This window comes from Nuphar pumila, chromosome 7 (genome assembly GCF_984573655.1).
Source record: "Nuphar pumila chromosome 7, dmNupPumi1.hap1.1, whole genome shotgun sequence".
NCBI classification, from domain to species: Eukaryota; Viridiplantae; Streptophyta; class Magnoliopsida; order Nymphaeales; family Nymphaeaceae; genus Nuphar; species Nuphar pumila.
The window spans coordinates 42,222,903-42,242,603 of NC_143255.1; positions in this window are offsets into that span (position 1 = coordinate 42,222,903).

Consider the following 19,701-nt stretch of genomic DNA (forward strand, 5'->3'; position numbering starts at 1 on the left):
CTTAGGTTAACTTCAAAATGCACTGCATTTCTCAAAAATACAAAAAGTATTTCTCAATTCCTCAAATCCATATTCATTCATTTCATGCATTTTTCAATTCCAATCTCAATTCAAAGAAGTTCATTTTCTCAAGATCTCCTAAGTCTTATAGCAAAAATCGATTTTCCCAAAAAACATTGAATTTCAAAGAATATTTCAAGTATTTCCCAAGTTCCAAATTCAAATTTTCTAAGTTAGAATTTCAATTTCAAAGTTTGAATTCAGAGAAACCAAGTCTCTCAGAGTCGATTTTCACCAAATGTCAAGAATTTCTCAAAATCGATTTTTATTTCTCTCAGAAGTATATTTCAAATCCCAATTCACGATTTTCCATGTGATACCTATTCTAAATATTTCAATCATTCAAAGCAAACAACATGTTTTCAAAATGTGCATTTTCTGAAAATTCATAGCACAGGCTTGATTCTATGTGCATTTAGAAATTAGAATATGATTTAGACAAGTTGAATAGAGTAGAGCATAAGATTGATCCTTGGTTCAATTACCCCTGTTAAAGGTGGCAGGAACGGTTGAACCTCGTACCGACAGGCGAGTCCCATTCTTCGGAATTATCCTGCATTTTAAAAACGGAGGTGAGTTATTTTCAAAATCTTTTTTAAAGGTCAGCTTGATTTGCAAAAAGTTAAAAATTTTGCGATGAAAACACTGATGGAGCGTGGTTATGTACGACCAAGCACGTCTCCATGGGGGAGCACCGGTCCTGTTCGTGAAAAAGAAGGACGGGTCTATGAGACTATGCATAAACTATAGAATGTTGAACCAAGCAACTATGAAGAACAAATATCCTCTACCCCGTATTGAAGATCTATTTGATCAACTGAAAAGAGCAAAAGTCTTTTCTAAGATTGATTTGAGGTCAGGTTATCACCAGTTGAGAATAAAAGATGAGGATATCCCAAAATCAGCGTTTCGAACCAGATATGGGCATTTTGAGTTTGTGGTAATGCCATTTGGACTCACTAATGCCCCAGCGGCATTCATGGACCTGATGAATCGGGTATTCAGGCCATACTTAGACTCCTTTGTCATCATCTTCATCGATGATATATTGATATATTCAGAAAATGCGGAGGAACACAAAGAACATTTGAAAATTGTCTTAGAAACCCTCCGAACACATCAGTTATATGCCAAGTTCTCGAAATGCGAATTCTGGCTTGAAGAAGTCATGTTCCTTGGACATGTGATCTCGAAAGATGGAGTTTCAGTAGATCCTGCCAAAGTTGAAGCTGTGATGAATTGGTCATAACCAAAGAATGTCAGCGAAATCCGAAGCTTTCTAGGATTAGCTGGCTACTATAGGCGATTTATCCAAGACTTCTCCCGAATCGCTATGCCAATGACCAAACTTCTACGAAAAGGGGTAAAGTTTGAATGGAATGAGAAAAGTGAAGAAAGCTTTCAAACTCTTAAAGCTAAACTTACCACAGCTCCAGTGTTAGCCTTACCGTTTGGAAGCGGAGGATTCGTGGTGTACACGGACGCTTCTGGTACTGGACTGGGGTGTGTACTGATGCAGCATGGCAAAGTCATTGCCTATGCATCACGATAACTGAAGATTCATGAGAGGAATTACCCCACTCACGACCTGGAGTTGGCGGCCGTGGTTTTTGCTTTGAAGGTTTGGAGACATTATTTATATGGAGAGCAGTTCGAAGTCTTCACTGATCACAAGATCTTGAAGTATTTGTTTTCTCAGAAGGAACTTAATATGCGACAAAGAAGGTGGCTCGAGTTCATCAAGGACTGCGAATTTACAATCTCGTACCATCCAGGGAAAGCAAATGTTGTTGTCGATGCCCTTAGTCGTAAGGCTGGGGGAAATCTTTCTAGCCTGGTAAATCTTGGATGGAAGATGATTTCTGAGTTCATAGAATGGAGACCTTTCTCCGATGATCAAGGCGTACTTAGGCTGTCTAGCCTGACGATACGATCGGAACTACGAGAGCGGATCATGATTAAGCAAAAAGAAGACTCGCAATACGGAAAGATGGAGGCATTGGCGTTACAAGGAGACACTGCTTTCCAGCGCAAGGAGGATGGAAGTATATGGTTTAAGGATCGACTATGGGTACCGAGTGATCCAGAGACCAAAGAAGAGTAATTGACAGAGGCGCATAAGAGCAAGTATACCATTCACCCAGGCAGTACCAAGATGTTTAAAGATCTTCAATACAGGTATTGGTGGAATGGTATGAAGCGCGATGTTGCAAGGTAACCAATTCACGAGAAAATAATTTATGTGTTCTAATTAGGTTGTTCTTTCTATGATATAAGATCGGAATTATGCTAATTTTTGCTATCATTCTAGATACGTCGCAAAGTGCTTGACATGTCAACAAATCAAAATCGAGCATCAAAGACCAGGAGGAACGATGCAGCTGATGGAAATTCCTCAATGGAAATGGGAACATATCACGATGGATTTCGTGATGGGGTTACCATGAACCCGAAAGAACCATGACTCTATTTGGGTAGTGGTTGATCGACTTACTAAGTCAGCACACTTCCTACCGATGAGAAAGGGTCAGTCACTGGAGAGCCTGACTGATCTGTATATCCAGGAGATAGTGCGACTACATGGGGTGCCAGTCTCGATTATTTCTGATAGAGACCCTCGGTTTACCTCACGACTGTGGGGGCAGTTACAAAAGGCATTGGGGACTAAGTTGAAGTTTAGCACTGCCTTTCATCCACAAACCGACGGACAGTCAGAAAGGACCATACAGACACTAGAGGACATGCTTCGTGCCTGTATGTTGGATAGGAAAGGCGAATGGGACACTCACGTGGTACTAGCAGAATTCGCTTACAATAATAGCTACCATGCGAGTATTGGCATTGCGCCCTTCGAAGCACTGTATGGGCGGCCTTGTAGGTCACCAGTATATTGGGATGAAGTTGGCGAAAGAATAGTTGAGTCGCCAATGGTACTTCAACATTACACTGAACAAATACAGAAGATACGAGATCGACTTAGAGCAGCACAGAGTCGACAGAAAAGTTATGCGGATCAGAGACGTAGAGAGCTTAGTTTCGAAGTGGGAGATGCAGTGTTTGTCAAGGTATCGCCGACCAAGAGCATTTTCAGATTCGGAAAGAAGGGAAAGTTGAGTCCTAGGTACGTCGGACCTTTCCCGATATTAGAACGGATCAGTGAAACGGCTTATCGAGTTGAGCTACCATCTCAACTTGCCAAGATTCATAATGTATTTCACGTATCGATGTTGAGAAAATACATTCAAGATCCATCACACGTGATTCAGTTTGAGGACATCAGTGTGCAAGAAGATCTGACCGTAGAAGAGAGACCGATTGAAATCGTAGATCGCAGTGAGCGGGTGATACGAAATAAGGTCATCCCATTAGTCAAAGTGAGATGGAGACATCATGGCTTAGAAGAATGCACGTGGGAACCGGAAGCAGCAATGAAGGACAAATACCCACAATTGTTTGATTGATATGTATTACAAATTTCGCGGACGAAATTTCTTTTTAGAGGGGAAGGATGTAAAATCCGTGAAATTTATGAAATTCTAAATGAATAAAAGGGAACAATTATGTGAAATAGTAAGATTTTAAGTTAGGCAGTACAAATTTTTTTTATGACTTGTGGTTTCTAGAACGAAACCTGTAACAAACTCTCAAAAGTGGTATTTGGATCCGGATCTTGGCAAGATCCGATAATCCGACCCGGTTCACAGGAACCAATGATAAATTAAATGGTTTCGGGATAATAGTGTGAGATCCGAAACACATTTAAGGTAAAGGAGGGCAAGTTTAGAACCAACGGGTGAAAAAATCCACCTGAAAATGGAAGAAATCCATCGACAAAAAAAAACATCCAAATATGACATAAATAGAATTTTCTTGCAAAAATAAACACCAAGTGATGGTGTGGTGTAGTGGTAGGATGCACGGTTGTGGGGAGCCACAACCCAAGTTCAAAACCCGGGAGTGCCCGCGTAGAAATGAAAAAACTTTGTTTTTTTCATAAAATCTGGAACAAGACTAAAAGATTTAAATACACTTTAATTCACACACTTTGCAACGAAAAATAGTGTAGCATAAGTGGTGGGGCTCGTTACCCCATAGGTTGAGGACCCCGGTTCAAAACCCTCTGTGCATGGATTTTTCATTTTTGCACCAAAAGAGGATGATGAGAAAAAAAAAATAATAATAATAAAAAAAACTCTACCTCATAACCACCTCCCACCAAAAACGTGTTGGAGTTGTTTTAGCTCCTCTTTTTTTTCAAGAAACAAGAAAAAAATCCCACCAAATGGGGGAGGGTACCACTAAAAGAAAAAAAAATGAAGTTTGAATAACTTTGCTAATAAGAGGGAGGGGTAGTATTGGAAACTCCAAGCACCCACTAAAAAGGTGGGCTGGAGATTAGGTTTTTGAAAGAAATTAAAAATTTCCCTAAGTAGGGAAGTAAGTTAAATGGGGCTGAAAGGAGAAAACGGCTGAACTGTTTTCTCTCTCTCTCTCTCTCTCCACCCATCTTCTCTTCCACCGTGGTGGTCGGCCATTGTAGCTGGACGTGTCGACCTCCCCTGCTGATCGTGTGGACTCCATCGCGGAAGTGGTGTGCGGCTCCAACGAAGGAAGAAAGTGGTGCAGCAGTGCTGTTGTGAGATTCCAACAAGAAGTAAGGGGTTATTATTTTTATATGTGGGTGTTTAGATGCCCTATTGTACGAATATGTGTATTCTCCTTCCGAACACAAGTGGAAAGAGACATGGTTACAAGCAGTAGTCATGGCCATCGTTGGCATTTTGAACTACCCACCTTTTTGGAAAAGGGTTAACACCTTAACCCTTTTAAGTAAATCTTTGAATATGGCCATCGTTGGCATTAGGACAAAGCTCAGGAGTGCGTGTTATTTGGGAGCCATCAAGATGGGTTCCTGACAGCCGAAACTGGAGTTGGGCTCTTTCAAGAGTTGCAACCATCCAATGTTGATTGCCTGCAATATCAACCCCATAACATTAGTGTCTGACTTTTGGGGGCTGCTGAAACAGGTTGTGAACGTGGATTTATACCAGTGTATGGTAATAAACCATGAAGCAATTGGGGTCACAATCCTGTATCTTGGATAGAATAAGAATCAAAATATTTCATAAGGATTTATACCAAAGAAGTCTTTAGCTATTAACAGGTTTTATTGTGCCATCTTGGATTTTCTTTTTTTTTATCATATAGTTATACCTACAGATTTTTTTGTTTTTCTAAAGGTGTCTTTGCTGTTAACGTGTTGTATTGTGTATGCTGTTACTTATATTTCTTAGGTTCACATTAAAAAAAAACTCATAAAGTTACAGTTATAAGAGTATGTGTTTCAATCTATGACCCTGCTGATTAATATACATATATCATGCTAGAAATGTTGTTATGTTATACAAGTCAGTTTCTTATATACATTTAGTTCCTCAATAAGTTCACAAGATATAGATATGACCTTGTCTTTGATGCATACTTTTGAAAGTAATCTAAACGTGTGTTTCTACTGTATATATTAGTATGTTTAACCTTGTTATAAAAGGTAACTTTATCATATAGTTAATTTAAAGGCTGTACAGAAGGCACATTATTCATGGTTATAAGGAATCACAGTGAGGTGTATTGAAGAGGTTCATATGAACCAAATATGAGACATATTTTTTTTATTAAGTTAGACACCATGTTTACTTGTTTGGGTGTTTATACAAATATTCTTTGAATAGTTTGAGATGTATTTGACGTCACCCATACTGATATTACATAGGGTAAAGGGTATTAATTACTACTTGCAAACATGCAACTGGATGATGTTAGGAATAACGTAAATTTCTGGGCAGAATCGACCCATTTTATCATGTATGTTCCCTGTCCAACTGGGCTGAACCACGTGGGTGCAGTGGGCTATCACCGACCCTTAATAGGGTTGTTTTGCCACTCTTGGCAGCAGACCATTAATGGGTCGCAGGGTCCGCATCACCAGTGTGCAGTTTGAGCACATTGGGCCGACACTCAGTATGTCTCACGGTATGCTGGTCGGACCACTATCTTGCTGATGCGGCAGGATCCCACTGATCCAACATTGAACTACGGGCCCTATTGTTATGGTATGGCTGTAGCTTGAAACCATGGTTGGTATTGTTGTTCTTGGCATCACTTTGAGGCGACGACCACATGGCCACGACACGGGTATGCTTAGGGCAGCCCGATGTGGGGTGTATGAAGTCCAGGTGACTTCAATCCAAGTATACATAAAGAAAGAGATGTGGATATAAAGGGTAGATAAGATGGGTTGCGACGAGCCTTTATGATCTTAGTAAGGGCACTTTTAAAGATATATATATATATATATATATATATATATATATATATATATATATATATATATATATATATATTACAAAGCAAGCAAACCATACCACATGGATGCCATGGTTAATGGGTACGAATAGTTCAGAAAACAAATGCTTAAATATGGGCTTTGAATCGAGCTGTGAAGAAAAAAAAATTGCTACCTTGATGGTGCTTAGGGCACCCTAACTCACATGCATACCTTGTGTGCGAACCCGATGTCGGGTTCAGGGTTTTGGGAATCCTCTGTGGTGCGATGAATCACACAGGAAAATAATTGAGAAATCAAATATGAGATTTATGAGGCTCTGGGTATACCTGAAAGAAGGTATATGTTACCGGACCCTTCATAGTGCGATAGCTCGCACTTGGTTATAAAGAAAATATAAAATGAAATATAAAACCATTGAGACTCTGGGTATACCTGAAAGACGGTATATGTTACTGGATTCTCCGGGCTCTGGGTACACCTGAAAGATGGTGTATGTTACTGGACCCATGGTCTACCTTAGAGAGGGTAGGTGGTACAAGCTTCGTGGACATTCTTGTTTTCGTGAGAGCTAGGCGTCTCACCAGGTCCCCAGTCCACGAAGTTAGGGGGCCAGGACTACCAATATATCCTAGGTGGTAGATCCAAGTCTTCTGCAGAAGTACAGGGTGCATCCTAATACTTGTTCTAGCCACCTGGGAGTTCTCTCTCGGTCACAGACCGTCCCTTTTGGATATCCGTACGGTTAGTCGTACGGGTTATTAAATAAAAGACACCCGTATGGTCTCGGTCCGCTACGAGGTCTTTGCCTGTGCGTACCCACAGGGTAAGAGTAAAATAAACATTAAATATATTAAGTTAAATGAAATACTCATCCTTGATGAATGGTGTAGTGTTGATATGACTTTCGTAAAACTTGTAGAATCTTCAGATTTTGCTAATGTGAATAATTGTATATTTAATTCAGTTATCCTTTGCACAGTATCATGAATTAGAAAGCATAATTTTTTCCTTAGAATGATATAAATTTCCATGCTAGTTATATCTACAGATGTTGCATATATTTGTACACAGAACACTGAGCACCACATATGAATATAATGCTTCTTACGCAGACAGGGGAGTCTGACCCTTCTGCTTTAAATATTTTTCAGGAAGCAACTAAATCGGAGCATCGTGGGAGTCGCGTATGGAAGTAGTCAAGAGATCTCAGTTTTTCAGTGTTTTCTGTTTGAACTTTAATTAGTAGATTTACATTCTTGTTATGAGTTGTAATTAATGACATTAATGCTTCAATTAATGAATAGTATGTTTTTAGTACTTCTCTGTTTTATTCTGTAATGCACCCAACTCTTGTTTTCACACTTTCGCTATAAAAAAAAAATTTACTCCAAAATTTTTACTATAAAAAGTTGGGGCGTTACAGCTTTGGTATCAGAGCGGGACTGAAAAACATGAGATCTTGGCTCTTCCAGTGACCGCGATGACTTTGTAGGTAGGGTATAATGTGATTTTAATATCTTAGGAGTAAATTACTAAAATTGTATATTGTGTTTCTATGAAATTATAAATAGAGGATGGTGACAAATTCATTTTTTTTCCTTCTTCTTTCTTTATTTAATGGTTTGTCCACATAGATGACGTGGTCAAATCGTTGCAATGACATAATGGAGACATTGCACAACCTGGCCGAGGTGGTTGGTCAACAGGCTTCGGCAATGCAGCAGATGGGCAATAATTTACATCAGGTTGCCCATGAGAAGAGTACAAACGGTGGGACTGTCCTACAAGAAATTCATGGACATGGATCCTCCTGCTTTCTCCGGAAAGACAGATCCAGAAGCTGCTGAGAGTTGGATACGAGAGATCGAACGTATCTTTCGTGTACTGGAGGTGCCCGAGGAGCGTCGGGTGGACTTTGGGACATATCGTCTCAAGGATTATGCTGAAAAGTGGTGGTAAACCACTAGGGCAGTCAAGTTCCAGGACGGCCCAGTATCATGGACTGAATTTGTAGAAGTCTTCAATGCCACCTATTTTCCCAAGCACGAGAGGGCAAAGAAGATGCAGGAATTCTTGGATCTGCAACAAGGCGAGATGCCCCTCGCCGATTACATCACTAAGTTCCACAGCCTGGAACGATATTGTCCGAATGTGTACACATCGGATGAGGATCGGGCAATGAAATTTGCTCGAGGCTTGAAGACGGGTTTGCGAAACCGTCTATATACCCGAGGGCCCAAGAGCCTCGATGAAGCCATTCAGGTAAAACCACTATATTCATTGTGATACAAGTCTTGTTTTAAGTTATCAAAGTTAACACTTAGACTATCAAGAAACGTTGACTAGTTATCAAACTATCCTTGTTATTCAGGTTGCGACTCTCCTCGACGATGACTGGAAGGAGGGACAAAAGTCGCAAAAGAACAGAACGGGGGTTCAGAAACCCGAGTTCAAGAAGAGGTTTGGTGGAAAACGTTTCAACCATCAAACCAAGAAACCAAGGCACGATGGAGGTACTAGACCCATGTCAGGGCAGAATCAGAGGTGCCAGAAGTGCAACCGCTTTCACCCCGGACAACAATGTCCCCGTGAGACAGGAGGGTGTCTCTACTGTGGAAAAATGGGGCATTATATCAAGGAGTGTCGGAAGAAGCAAGCTGATGATGCACGGCGCGGCAGTGGAAGACAGCAACCTCAACAGCACCGTGCGCCACCACCACAGCCTCAGGCGGCTCCGCAACGCGTAGCAGGACGCGTGTATGCTACCACAGCTGACTAACTGGAGAAGGGGGACCTTGTGCAAGGTACCGTGCTTGTTTCGGGCCAAGTTGCCCTTGTCTTATTTGACTGTGGAGCTTCTCATTCCTTCATTTCGTTAAATTTTGCAAAACAACTTAGTAATCCCACTGAATCATTAAACCATGAATTAGTGGTATACAACCCCATAGGGCTTAATGAAATCTGTGTGAACTATATGCCAGAAGTAGAGATCATATTAGGGAATCACAATCTACCTGCTAATTTAGTATTACTCGATATGACCGAGTATGATGTCATATTAGGTATGGACTGGCTGTTTGAACATTACGCCATGATTCTCTGTAGAGAAGGAAAGGTTGTCCTGTCTCGACCTAACATGCCAGAGGTTGTATTTCGTCTAGCAAGACCAAGTATTCAAAAAAAGGTTATTTCGACCCTTAAGGCCCAAAAGTATCTCCGTCGGGGAGATATGGCTTTCCTAGTCAGTATAATCGAAGGAGAAATGAAGTCGACTCCGATTGGGGATCTGGAAATCGTCTGCGATTTTGCCGATGTATTTTCAGAAGAACTTCCTGGACTTCCTCCTCAGCAGAAAGTCGAGTTCGGGATCGAACTAATGCCAGGTACAAAGCCAATATCAAGAGCACCCTATCGGATGACACCAGCAGAGTTGGAAGAACTGAAGAAGCAGTTGCAAGAGCTGATGGAGCGTGGTTTTGTACGACCAAGCACGTATCCATGGGGAGCACCGGTCCTGTTCGTGAAAAAGAAGGACGGGTCTATGAGACTATGCATAGACTATAGAATGTTTAACCAAGCAACTGTGAAGAACAAATATCCTCTACCCCATATTGAAGATCTATTTGATCAACTGAAAAGAGCAAAAGTCTTTTCTAAGATTGATTTGAGGTCAGGTTATCACCAGTTGAGAATAAAAGATGAGGATATCCCAAAATCAGCGTTTCGAACCAGATATGGGCATTTTGAGTTTGTGGTAATGCCATTTGGACTCACTAATGCCCCAGCGGCATTCATGGACCTGATAAATCGGGTATTCAGGCCATACTTAGACTCCTTTGTCATCATCTTCATCGATGATATATTGATATATTCATAAAATGCGGAGGAACACAAAGAACATTTGAAAATTATCTTAGAAACCCTCCGGACACATCAGTTATATGCCAAGTTCTCGAAATGCGAATTCTGGCTTGAAGAAGTCATGTTCCTTGGACATGTGATCTCGAAAGATGGAGTTTCAGTAGATCCTGCCAAAGTTGAAGCTGTGATGAATTGGTCACAACCAAAGAATGTCAGTGAAATCCGAAGCTTTCTAGGATTAGCTGGCTACTATAGGCGATTTATCCAAGACTTCTCCCGAATCGCTATGCCAATGACCAAACTTCTACGAAAAGGGGTAAAGTTTGAATGGAATGAGAAAAGTGAAGAAAGCTTTCAAACTCTTAAAGCTAAACTTACCACAGCTCCAGTGTTAGCCTTACCGTTTGGAAGCGGAGGATTCGTGGTGTACACGGACGCTTCTGGTACTGGACTGGGGTGTGTACTGATGCAGCATGGCAAAGTCATTGCCTATGCATCACGACAACTGAAGATTCATGAGAGGAATTACCCCACTCACGACCTGGAGTTGGCGGCCGTGGTTTTTGCTTTGAAGGTTTGGAGACATTATTTATATGGAGAGCAGTTCGAAGTCTTCACTGATCACAAGAGCTTGAAGTATTTGTTTTCTCAGAAGGAACTTAATATGCGACAAAGAAGGTGGCTCGAGTTCATCAAGGACTGCGAATTTACAATCTCGTACCATCCAGGGAAAGCAAATGTTGTTGTCGATGCCCTTAGTCGTAAGGCTGGGGGAAATCTTTCTAGCCTGGTAAATCTTGGATGGAAGATGATTTCTGAGTTCATAGAATGGAGACCTTTCTCCGATGATCAAGGCGTACTTAGGCTGTCTAGCCTGACGATACGATCGGAACTACGAGAGCGGATCATGATTAAGCAAAAAGAAGACTCGCAGTACGGGAAGATGGAGGCATTGGCGTTACAAGGAGACACTGCTTTCCAGCGCAAGGAGGATGAAAGTATATGGTTTAAGGATCGACAATGGGTACCGAGTGATCCAGAGACCAAAGAAGAGTTATTGACAGAGGCGCATAAGAGCAAGTATACCATTCACCCAGGCAGTACCAAGATGTTCAAAGATCTTCAATACAGGTATTGGTGGAATGGTATGAAGCGCGATGTTGCAAGGTAACCAATTCACGAGAAAAACATTTATGTGTTCTAATTAGGTTGTTCTTTCTATGATATAAGATCAGAATTATGCTAATTTTTGCTATCATTCGAGATACGTCGCAAAGTGCTTGACATGTCAACAAATCAAAATCGAGCATCAAAGACCAGGAGGAACGATGCAGCTGATGGAAATTCCTCAATGGAAATGGGAACATATCACGATGGATTTCGTGATGGGGTTACCACGAACCCGAAAGAACCATGACTCTATTTGGGTAGTGGTTGACCGACTTTCTAAGTCAGCACACTTCCTACCGATGAGAAAGGGTCAGTCACTGGAGAGCCTGACTGATCTGTATATCCAGGAGATAGTGCGACTACATGGGGTGCCAGTCTCGATTATTTCTGATAGAGACCCTCGGTTTACCTCACGACTGTGGGGGCAGTTACAAAAGGCATTGGGGACTAAGTTGAAGTTTAGCACTGCCTTTCATCCACAAACCGACGGACAGTCAGAAAGGACCATACAGACACTAGAGGACATGCTTCGTGCCTGTATGTTGGATAGGAAAGGCGAATGGGACACTCACGTGGTACTAGCAGAATTCGCTTACAATAATAGCTACCATGCGAGTATTGGCATTGCGCCCTTCGAAGCACTATATGGGCGGCCTTGTAGGTCACCAGTATATTGGGATGAAGTTGGCGAAAGAATAGTTGAGTCGCCAATGGTACTTCAACATTACACTGAACAAATACAGAAGATACGAGATCGACTTAGAGCAGCACAGAGTCGACAGAAAAGTTATGCGGATCAGAGACGTAGAGAGCTTAGTTTCGAAGTGGGAGATGCAGTGTTTGTCAAGGTATCGCCGACCAAGAGCGTTTTCAGATTCGGAAAGAAGGGAAAGTTGAGTCCTAGGTACGTCGGACCTTTCCCGATATTAGAACGGATCGGTGAAACGGCTTATCGAGTTGAGCTACCATCTCAACTTGCCAAGATTCATAATGTATTTCACGTATCGATGTTGAGAAAATACATTCAAGATCCATCACACGTGATTCAGTTTGAGGACATCAGTGTGCAAGAAGATCTGACCGTACAAGAGAGACCGATTGAAATCGTAGATCGCAGTGAGCGGGTGATACGAAATAAGGTCATCCCATTAGTCAAAGTGAGATGGAGACATCATGGCTTAGAAGAATGCACGTGGGAACCGGAAGCAGCAATGAAGGACAAATACCCACAATTGTTTGATTGATATGTATTACAAATTTCGCGGACGAAATTTCTTTTTACAGGGGAAGGATGTAAAATTCGTGAAATTTATGAAATTCTAAATGAATAAAAGGGAACAGTTATGTGAAATAGTAAGATTTTAAGTTAGGCAGTACAATTTTTTTTTTATGACTTGTGGTTTCTAGAACGAAACCTGTAACAAACTCTCAAAAGTGGTATTTGGATCCGGATCTTGGCAAGATCCGATAATCCGACCCGGTTCACAGGAACCAATGCTAAATTAAATGGTTTCGGGATAATAGTGTGAGATCCGAAACACATTTAAGGTAAAGGAGGGCAAGTTTAGAACCAACGGGTGAAAAAATCCACCTGAAAATGGAAGAAATCCATCTACAAAAAACAACAACATCCAAATATGACATAAATAGAATTTTCTTGCAAAAGTTAACACCAAGTGATGGTGTGGTGTAGTGGTAGGATGCACGGTTGTGGGGAGCCACAACCCAATTTCAAAACTCGGAGTGCCCGCGTAGAAATGAAAAAACTTTGTTTTTTTCATAAAATCTGGAACAAGACTAAAAGATTTAAATACACTTTAATTCACACACTTTGCAACGAAAAATAGTGTAGCACAAGTGGTGGGGCTCGTTACCCCATAGGTTGAGGACCCCGGTTCAAAACCCCCTGTGCATGGATTTTTTATTTTTGCACCAAAAGAGGATGATGAGAAAAAAAAAATAATAATAATAAAAAAAACTCTACCTCATAACCACCTCCCACCAAAAACGTGTTGGAGTGGTTTTAGCTCCTCTTTTTTTTCAAGAAACAAGAAAAAAATCCCACCAAATGGGGGAGGGTACCACTAAAAGAAAAAAAAAATGAAGTTTGAATAACTTTGCTAATAAGAGGGAGGGGTAGTATTGGAAGCTCCAAGCACCCACTAAAAAGGTGGGCTGGAGATTAGGTTTTTGAAAAAAATTAAAAATTTCCCTAAGTAGGGAAGTAAGTTAAATGGGGCTGAAAGGAGAAAACGACTGAACTGTTTTTTCTCTCTCTCTCTCTCCACCCATCTTCTCTTCCACCGTGGTGGTCGGCCATTGTAGCTGGACGTGTCGACCTCCCCTGCTGATCGTGTGGACTCCATCGCGTAAGTGGTGTGCGGCTCCAACGAAGGAAGAAAGTGGTGCAGCAGTGCTGTTGTGAGATTCCAACAAGAAGTAAGGGGTTATTATTTTTATATGTGGGTGTTTAGATGCCCTATTGTACGAATATGTGTATTCTCCTTCCGAACACAAGTGGAAAGAGACATGGTTACAAGCAGTAGTCATGGCCATCGTTGGCATTTTGAACTACCCACCTTTTTGGAAAAGGGTTAACACCTTAACCCTTTTAAGTAAATCTTTGAATATGGCCATCGTTGGCATTAGGACAAAGCTCAGGAGTGCGTGTTATTTGGGAGCCATCAAGATGGGTTCCTGACAGCCGAAACTGGAGTTGGGCTCTTTCAAGAGTTGCAACCATCCAATGTTGATTGCCTGCAATATCAACCCCATAACATTAGTGTCTGACTTTTGGGGGCTGCTGAAACAGGTTGTGAACGTGGGTTTATACCAGTGTATGGTAATAAACCATGAAGCAATTGGGGTCACAATCCTGTATCTTGGATAGAATAAGAATCAAAATATTTCATAAGGATTTATACCAAAGAAGTCTTTAGCTATTAACAGGTTTTATTGTGCCATCTTGGATTTTCTTTTTTTTTTATCATATAGTTATACCTACAGATTTTTTTGTTTTTCTAAAGGTGTCTTTGCTGTTAACGTGTTGTATTGTGTATGCTGTTACTTATATTCCTTAGGTTCACATTAAAAAAAAACTCATAAAGTTACAGTTATAAGAGTATGTGTTTCAATCTATGACCCTGCTGATTAATATACATATATCATGCTAGAAATGTTGTTATGTTATACAAGTCAGTTTCTTATATACATTTAGTTCCTCAATAAGTTCACAAGATATAGATATGACCTTGTCTTTGATGCATACTTTTGAAAGTAATCTAAACGTGTGTTTCTACTGTATATATTAGTATGTTTAACCTTGTTATAAAAGGTAACTTTATCATATAGTTAATTTAAAGGCTGTACAGAAGGCACATTATTCATGGTTATAAGGAATCACAGTGAGGTGTATTGAAGAGGTTCATATGAACCAAATATGAGACATATTTTTTTTATTAAGTTAGACACCATGTTTACTTGTTTGGGTGTTTATACAAATATTCTTTGAATAGTTTGAGATGTATTTGACGTCACCCATACTGATATTACATAGGGTAAAGGGTATTAATTACTACTTGCAAACATGCAACTGAATGATGTTAGGAATAACGTAAATTTCTGGGCAGAATCGACCCATTTTATCATGTATGTTCCCTGTCCAACTGGGCTGAACCACGTGGGTGCAGTGGGCTATCACCGACCCTTAATAGGGTTGTTTTGCCACTCTTGGCAGCAGACCATTAATGGGTCGCAGGGTCCGCATCACCAGCGTGCAATTTGAGCACATTGGGCTGACACTCAGTATGTCTCACGGTATGCGGGTCGGACCACTGTCTTGCTGATGCGGCAGGATCCCACTGGTCAAACATTGAACTACGGGCCCTATTGTTATGGTATGGCTGTAGCTTGAAACCATGGTTGGTATTGTTGTTCTTGGCATCACTTTGAGGCGACGACCACATGGCCACGACACGGGTATGCTTAGGGCAGCCCGATGTGGGGTGTATGAAGTCCAGGTGACTTCAATCCAAGTATACATAAAGAAAGAGATGTGGATATAAATTGTAGATAAGATGGGTTGCGACGAGCCTTTATGATCTTAGTAAGGGCACTTTTAAAGATATATATATATATATATATATATATATATATATATATATATATATATATATATATATATATATATATATATATATATATATATATATTACAAAGCAAGCAAACCATACCACATGGATGCCATGGTTAATGGGTACGAATGCGTATGTCATAGTTCAAAAAACAAATGCTTAAATATGGGCTTTGAATCGAGCTGTGAAGAAAAAAAAAATTGCTACCTTGATGGTGCTTAGGGCACCCTAACTCACATGCATACCTTGTGTGCGAACCCGATGTCGGGTTCGGGGTTTTGGGAATCCTCTGTGGTGCGATGAATCGCACAGGAAAATAATTGAGAAATCAAATATGAGATTTATGAGGCTCTGGGTATACCTGAAAGAAGGTATATGTTACCGGACCCCTCATAGTGCGATAGCTCGAACTTGGTTATAAAGAAAATGTAAAATGAAATATAAAACCTTTGAGACTCTGGGTATACCTGAAAGACGGTATATGTTACCGGATTCTCCGGGCTCTGGGTACACCTGAAAGATGGTGTATGTTACTGGACCCATGGTCTACCTTAGAGAGGGTAGGTGGTACAAGCTTCGTGGACATTCTTGTTTTCGTGAGAGCTAGGCGTCTCACCAGGTCCCCAGTCCACGAAGTTAGGGGGCCAGGACTACCAATGTATCCTAGGTGGTAGATCCAAGTCTTCTGCAGAAGTACAGGGTGCATCCTAATACTTGTTCTAGCCACTGGGGAGTTCTCTCTCGGTCAGAGACCGTCCCTTTTGGATATCCGTACGGCTAGTCATACGGGTTATTAAATAAAAAACACTCGTATGGTCTCGGTCCGCTACGAGGTCTTTGCCTGTGCGTATCCACAGGGTAAGAGTAAAATAAACATTAAATATATTAAGTTAAATGAAATACTCATCCTTGATGAATGGTGTACTATTGATATGACTTTCGTAAAACTTATAGAATCTTCAGATTTTGCTAATGTGAATAATTGTATATTTAATTCAGTTATCCTTTGCACAGTATCATGAATTAGAAAGCATAATCTTTTCCTTAGAATGATATAAATTTCCATGCTAGTTATATCTACAGATGTTGCATATATTTGTACACAGAACACTGAGCACCACATATGAATATAATGCTTCTTACGCAGACAGGGGAGTCTGACCCTTCTGCTTTAAATATTTTTCAGGAAGCAACTAAATTGGAGCATCGTGGGAGTCGCGTATGGAAGTAGTCAAGAGATCTCAGTTTTTCAGTGTTTTCTGTTTGAACTATGATTAGTAGATTTACATTCTTATTATGAGATGTAATTAATGACATTAATGCTTCAATTAATGAATAGTATGTTTTTAGTACTTCTCTGTTTTATTCTGTAATGCACCCAACTCGTGTTTTCACACTTTCGCTATAAAAAAAAAATTTTACTCCAAAATTTTTACTATAAAAAGTTGGGGCGTTACAGGTCCACTTATTCGTTAGGGACTGTAAAGGCATGCTTGTGCCTTATCACATCAATCAAATCATGTCTCAGTAGGAAACACTTAAATTCATTGCAGCAAACTCATTTTTAACAACCCATAACAGTACAACATAAATTTGCAAGGGGCACACATACAACACCTAAGATACGTAAGCATTCAATAGTTGGTTCCTAAATCAGTTTCAAACTTGCAAAAACTCAATTTTGTTTGACTGTTACAGAGGTTACATAAACTTCTACCATTGTCGGACAAAGCTAAAATTTTCATATTTTACAAAGAATTTTATCGGCTTTTCGATGCCATAAACCATTCATAAAAATTCATTCGGACGAGAGAGAGATACAAACAATTTAGTGGAGACCTATACTTTTTTGTTCCGATTATCACAGTTTAATAATCATTTTATGAACATAGCCCAAAATTTTATAGACTGTGAAATTTTATTAGCTTTCTAACATAATAAACCGTTTATAAAAATACCTTTGGATGAGAGAGATACGAAAGATTTACAGATCGGGTGTCAAGCCAAAAATATGTATTAACGAGAAAAATGCATTCGGGTGGGCCAAAACAGGTCACCCAAATTCATACTTTCAAATTTTTTTCACTTGAACATATCTTAAAAAGTCATAAAATCACATCTATATTATTTTTAACTAATCTACCATGGACAAGTCTAGTTTTTCACAACTGTTAGGTCAAAAAACAGATTTGTCTCCCCTAAGCCTATATCCTCATAAATAGTTTTGATAAATTTTATAATAAAACATGTAAAACACATAGTTTTTTCATGGCATTGATCATGCATAATATTTGCATTTTATTAATTATTATTTATGCATGATCTGTGTTAAAATCGCTCTAAAAACCCATTTTTATTGTTAGTTCTGAGAAATCGCATTGAATTAAATTTTATCAAAAAATCAAGTTTTCAAAGCTTTCCCTATGGTTTTAGTATTTTTATTAGATTTAGATTTTCGTAATGGTAGATTAGCTAGCTTAGGTTTGTATTAGCTAATTTATAATTTTTTAATTAGTTTAGGAAGTTTTCTTTTTAGACAATAAAACAGGTTTTACTAAAGTGGGTCTTTTTGAAAATTATTGAAAATATTGGACTTGTGTTGAAAAATTTGCTTTAACCTAATATTATATTATAAATAAGATACTAAAGCAAAGGAGAGGCGTCTTTTCCCTGGTGGATTGTACGCCTCCCTCCCTCTCTCTCTCTCTCTCTTCCCCTTCTCACTACCAGCCGGCTCTTCTTTCTCCCTTCTTCTTCTTCTTCTCCTTCTCTCTTCCTTCTCGTCGGCTTCTTCTTCTTCGTCTTCTTTCAGCACAATGGAGTAGCATGACGATCTGATACGGGAGAGACCCCTCTTTTCTCAACCAGTCCAGCCGAACTATTTGGTAATGCCTTCTCCTTCTCTCCACTTCTTTTTATGTGTTCAGAATAGTTTCTTATTTTATTTTTTATTTTGTGCTGAAAAGAAAAAAATAAAATCGTATCCTGAATTTTGTATTAGACTGTTCGTTTTATTGTGTTCTTTAGGGTTACATGTTACACGGTTTCTTGGATTTTAGCTGTCTACAATAAAAAATAAAAAAATTAGAAAAGAAAGAAAAAAAATACACAGCGTTTCACGCTGTGAAGAAAAAATGACATTGCTGTGCATACCTGAAATGAACTCAATTTGCAGTAGGTAGTTAGAGTCTTTATTTTATTGCATTACACAGGTACTATTGTTTTTATTGTTCATTAGTATTAATGCTTGCAGTAGAATATTATATGTTAGATTAGAGTTAATACTAACGTAGCATCTTTTGTTTTTTTTGGCAGCATGTTTCAATTACTTAGGTTCAGCCGTTGTGTTACTTAGGTCAATTTTTTTAGTTTTCATTCAGCATCTCTTCCTTTTATTTAAGTTAGTGTGCCTTGTTTCAGCAACAATTATTTGTTAACGTTAAAAGTGCATATAGCTAAGCTGATTCATGTTTATACAGTTTTTATATAGGTCAAGCTAGTATAGATTAAGTTATTGAGTTTGAATATTTTCGTTGTGTTTGCTGTTTAGTATTGATTGTATTAGATGCTGGTTGCTTTAGGTTAGTAATTGCATTAGTTATTTTTTCCTTAGATATTAACTGTCTTACTAGCTGTGCTTTACTTCATCCACAATTATTTGTTTTAGTTATTCATTTCAGTGGCTGCATTGAATTCATTAGGCTGATCACATTAATTAACATGATAGTTAGCTATTTCATTAGTTCATGTCATGTAATCATTTGTGTTAGTATTAGCCATTTGTTTTAGTATTAGCAATGTGTTTTAGTCGTTTTATTTTAGTAAGTGTCACATTTGATTTTTGAAAGTAGAGTAGTGTTTACTAGTTGTTTCATGATTAGTTAATCTCGTTCGTGTTCTAGATTAGCAATTGGTTATGCTATTTTGTCTTGCAGTGGTTTGCTAGAGTAGTTCAGATCTGTTTGTAGTGTTTTTTTTTAACTTAGAATTGTTTTACTTCTATTAGTACTGTTGTGTCCTGTGTCTTTGTTGTGTGCAGGGAAGCGTTCAAACTTGTGGTATAGCCCTTTTCGTGCTCTCAGAAGTGCCCTCAGAAAAGCAAAAGTTCAAGAAAACATACATTACCTCAAG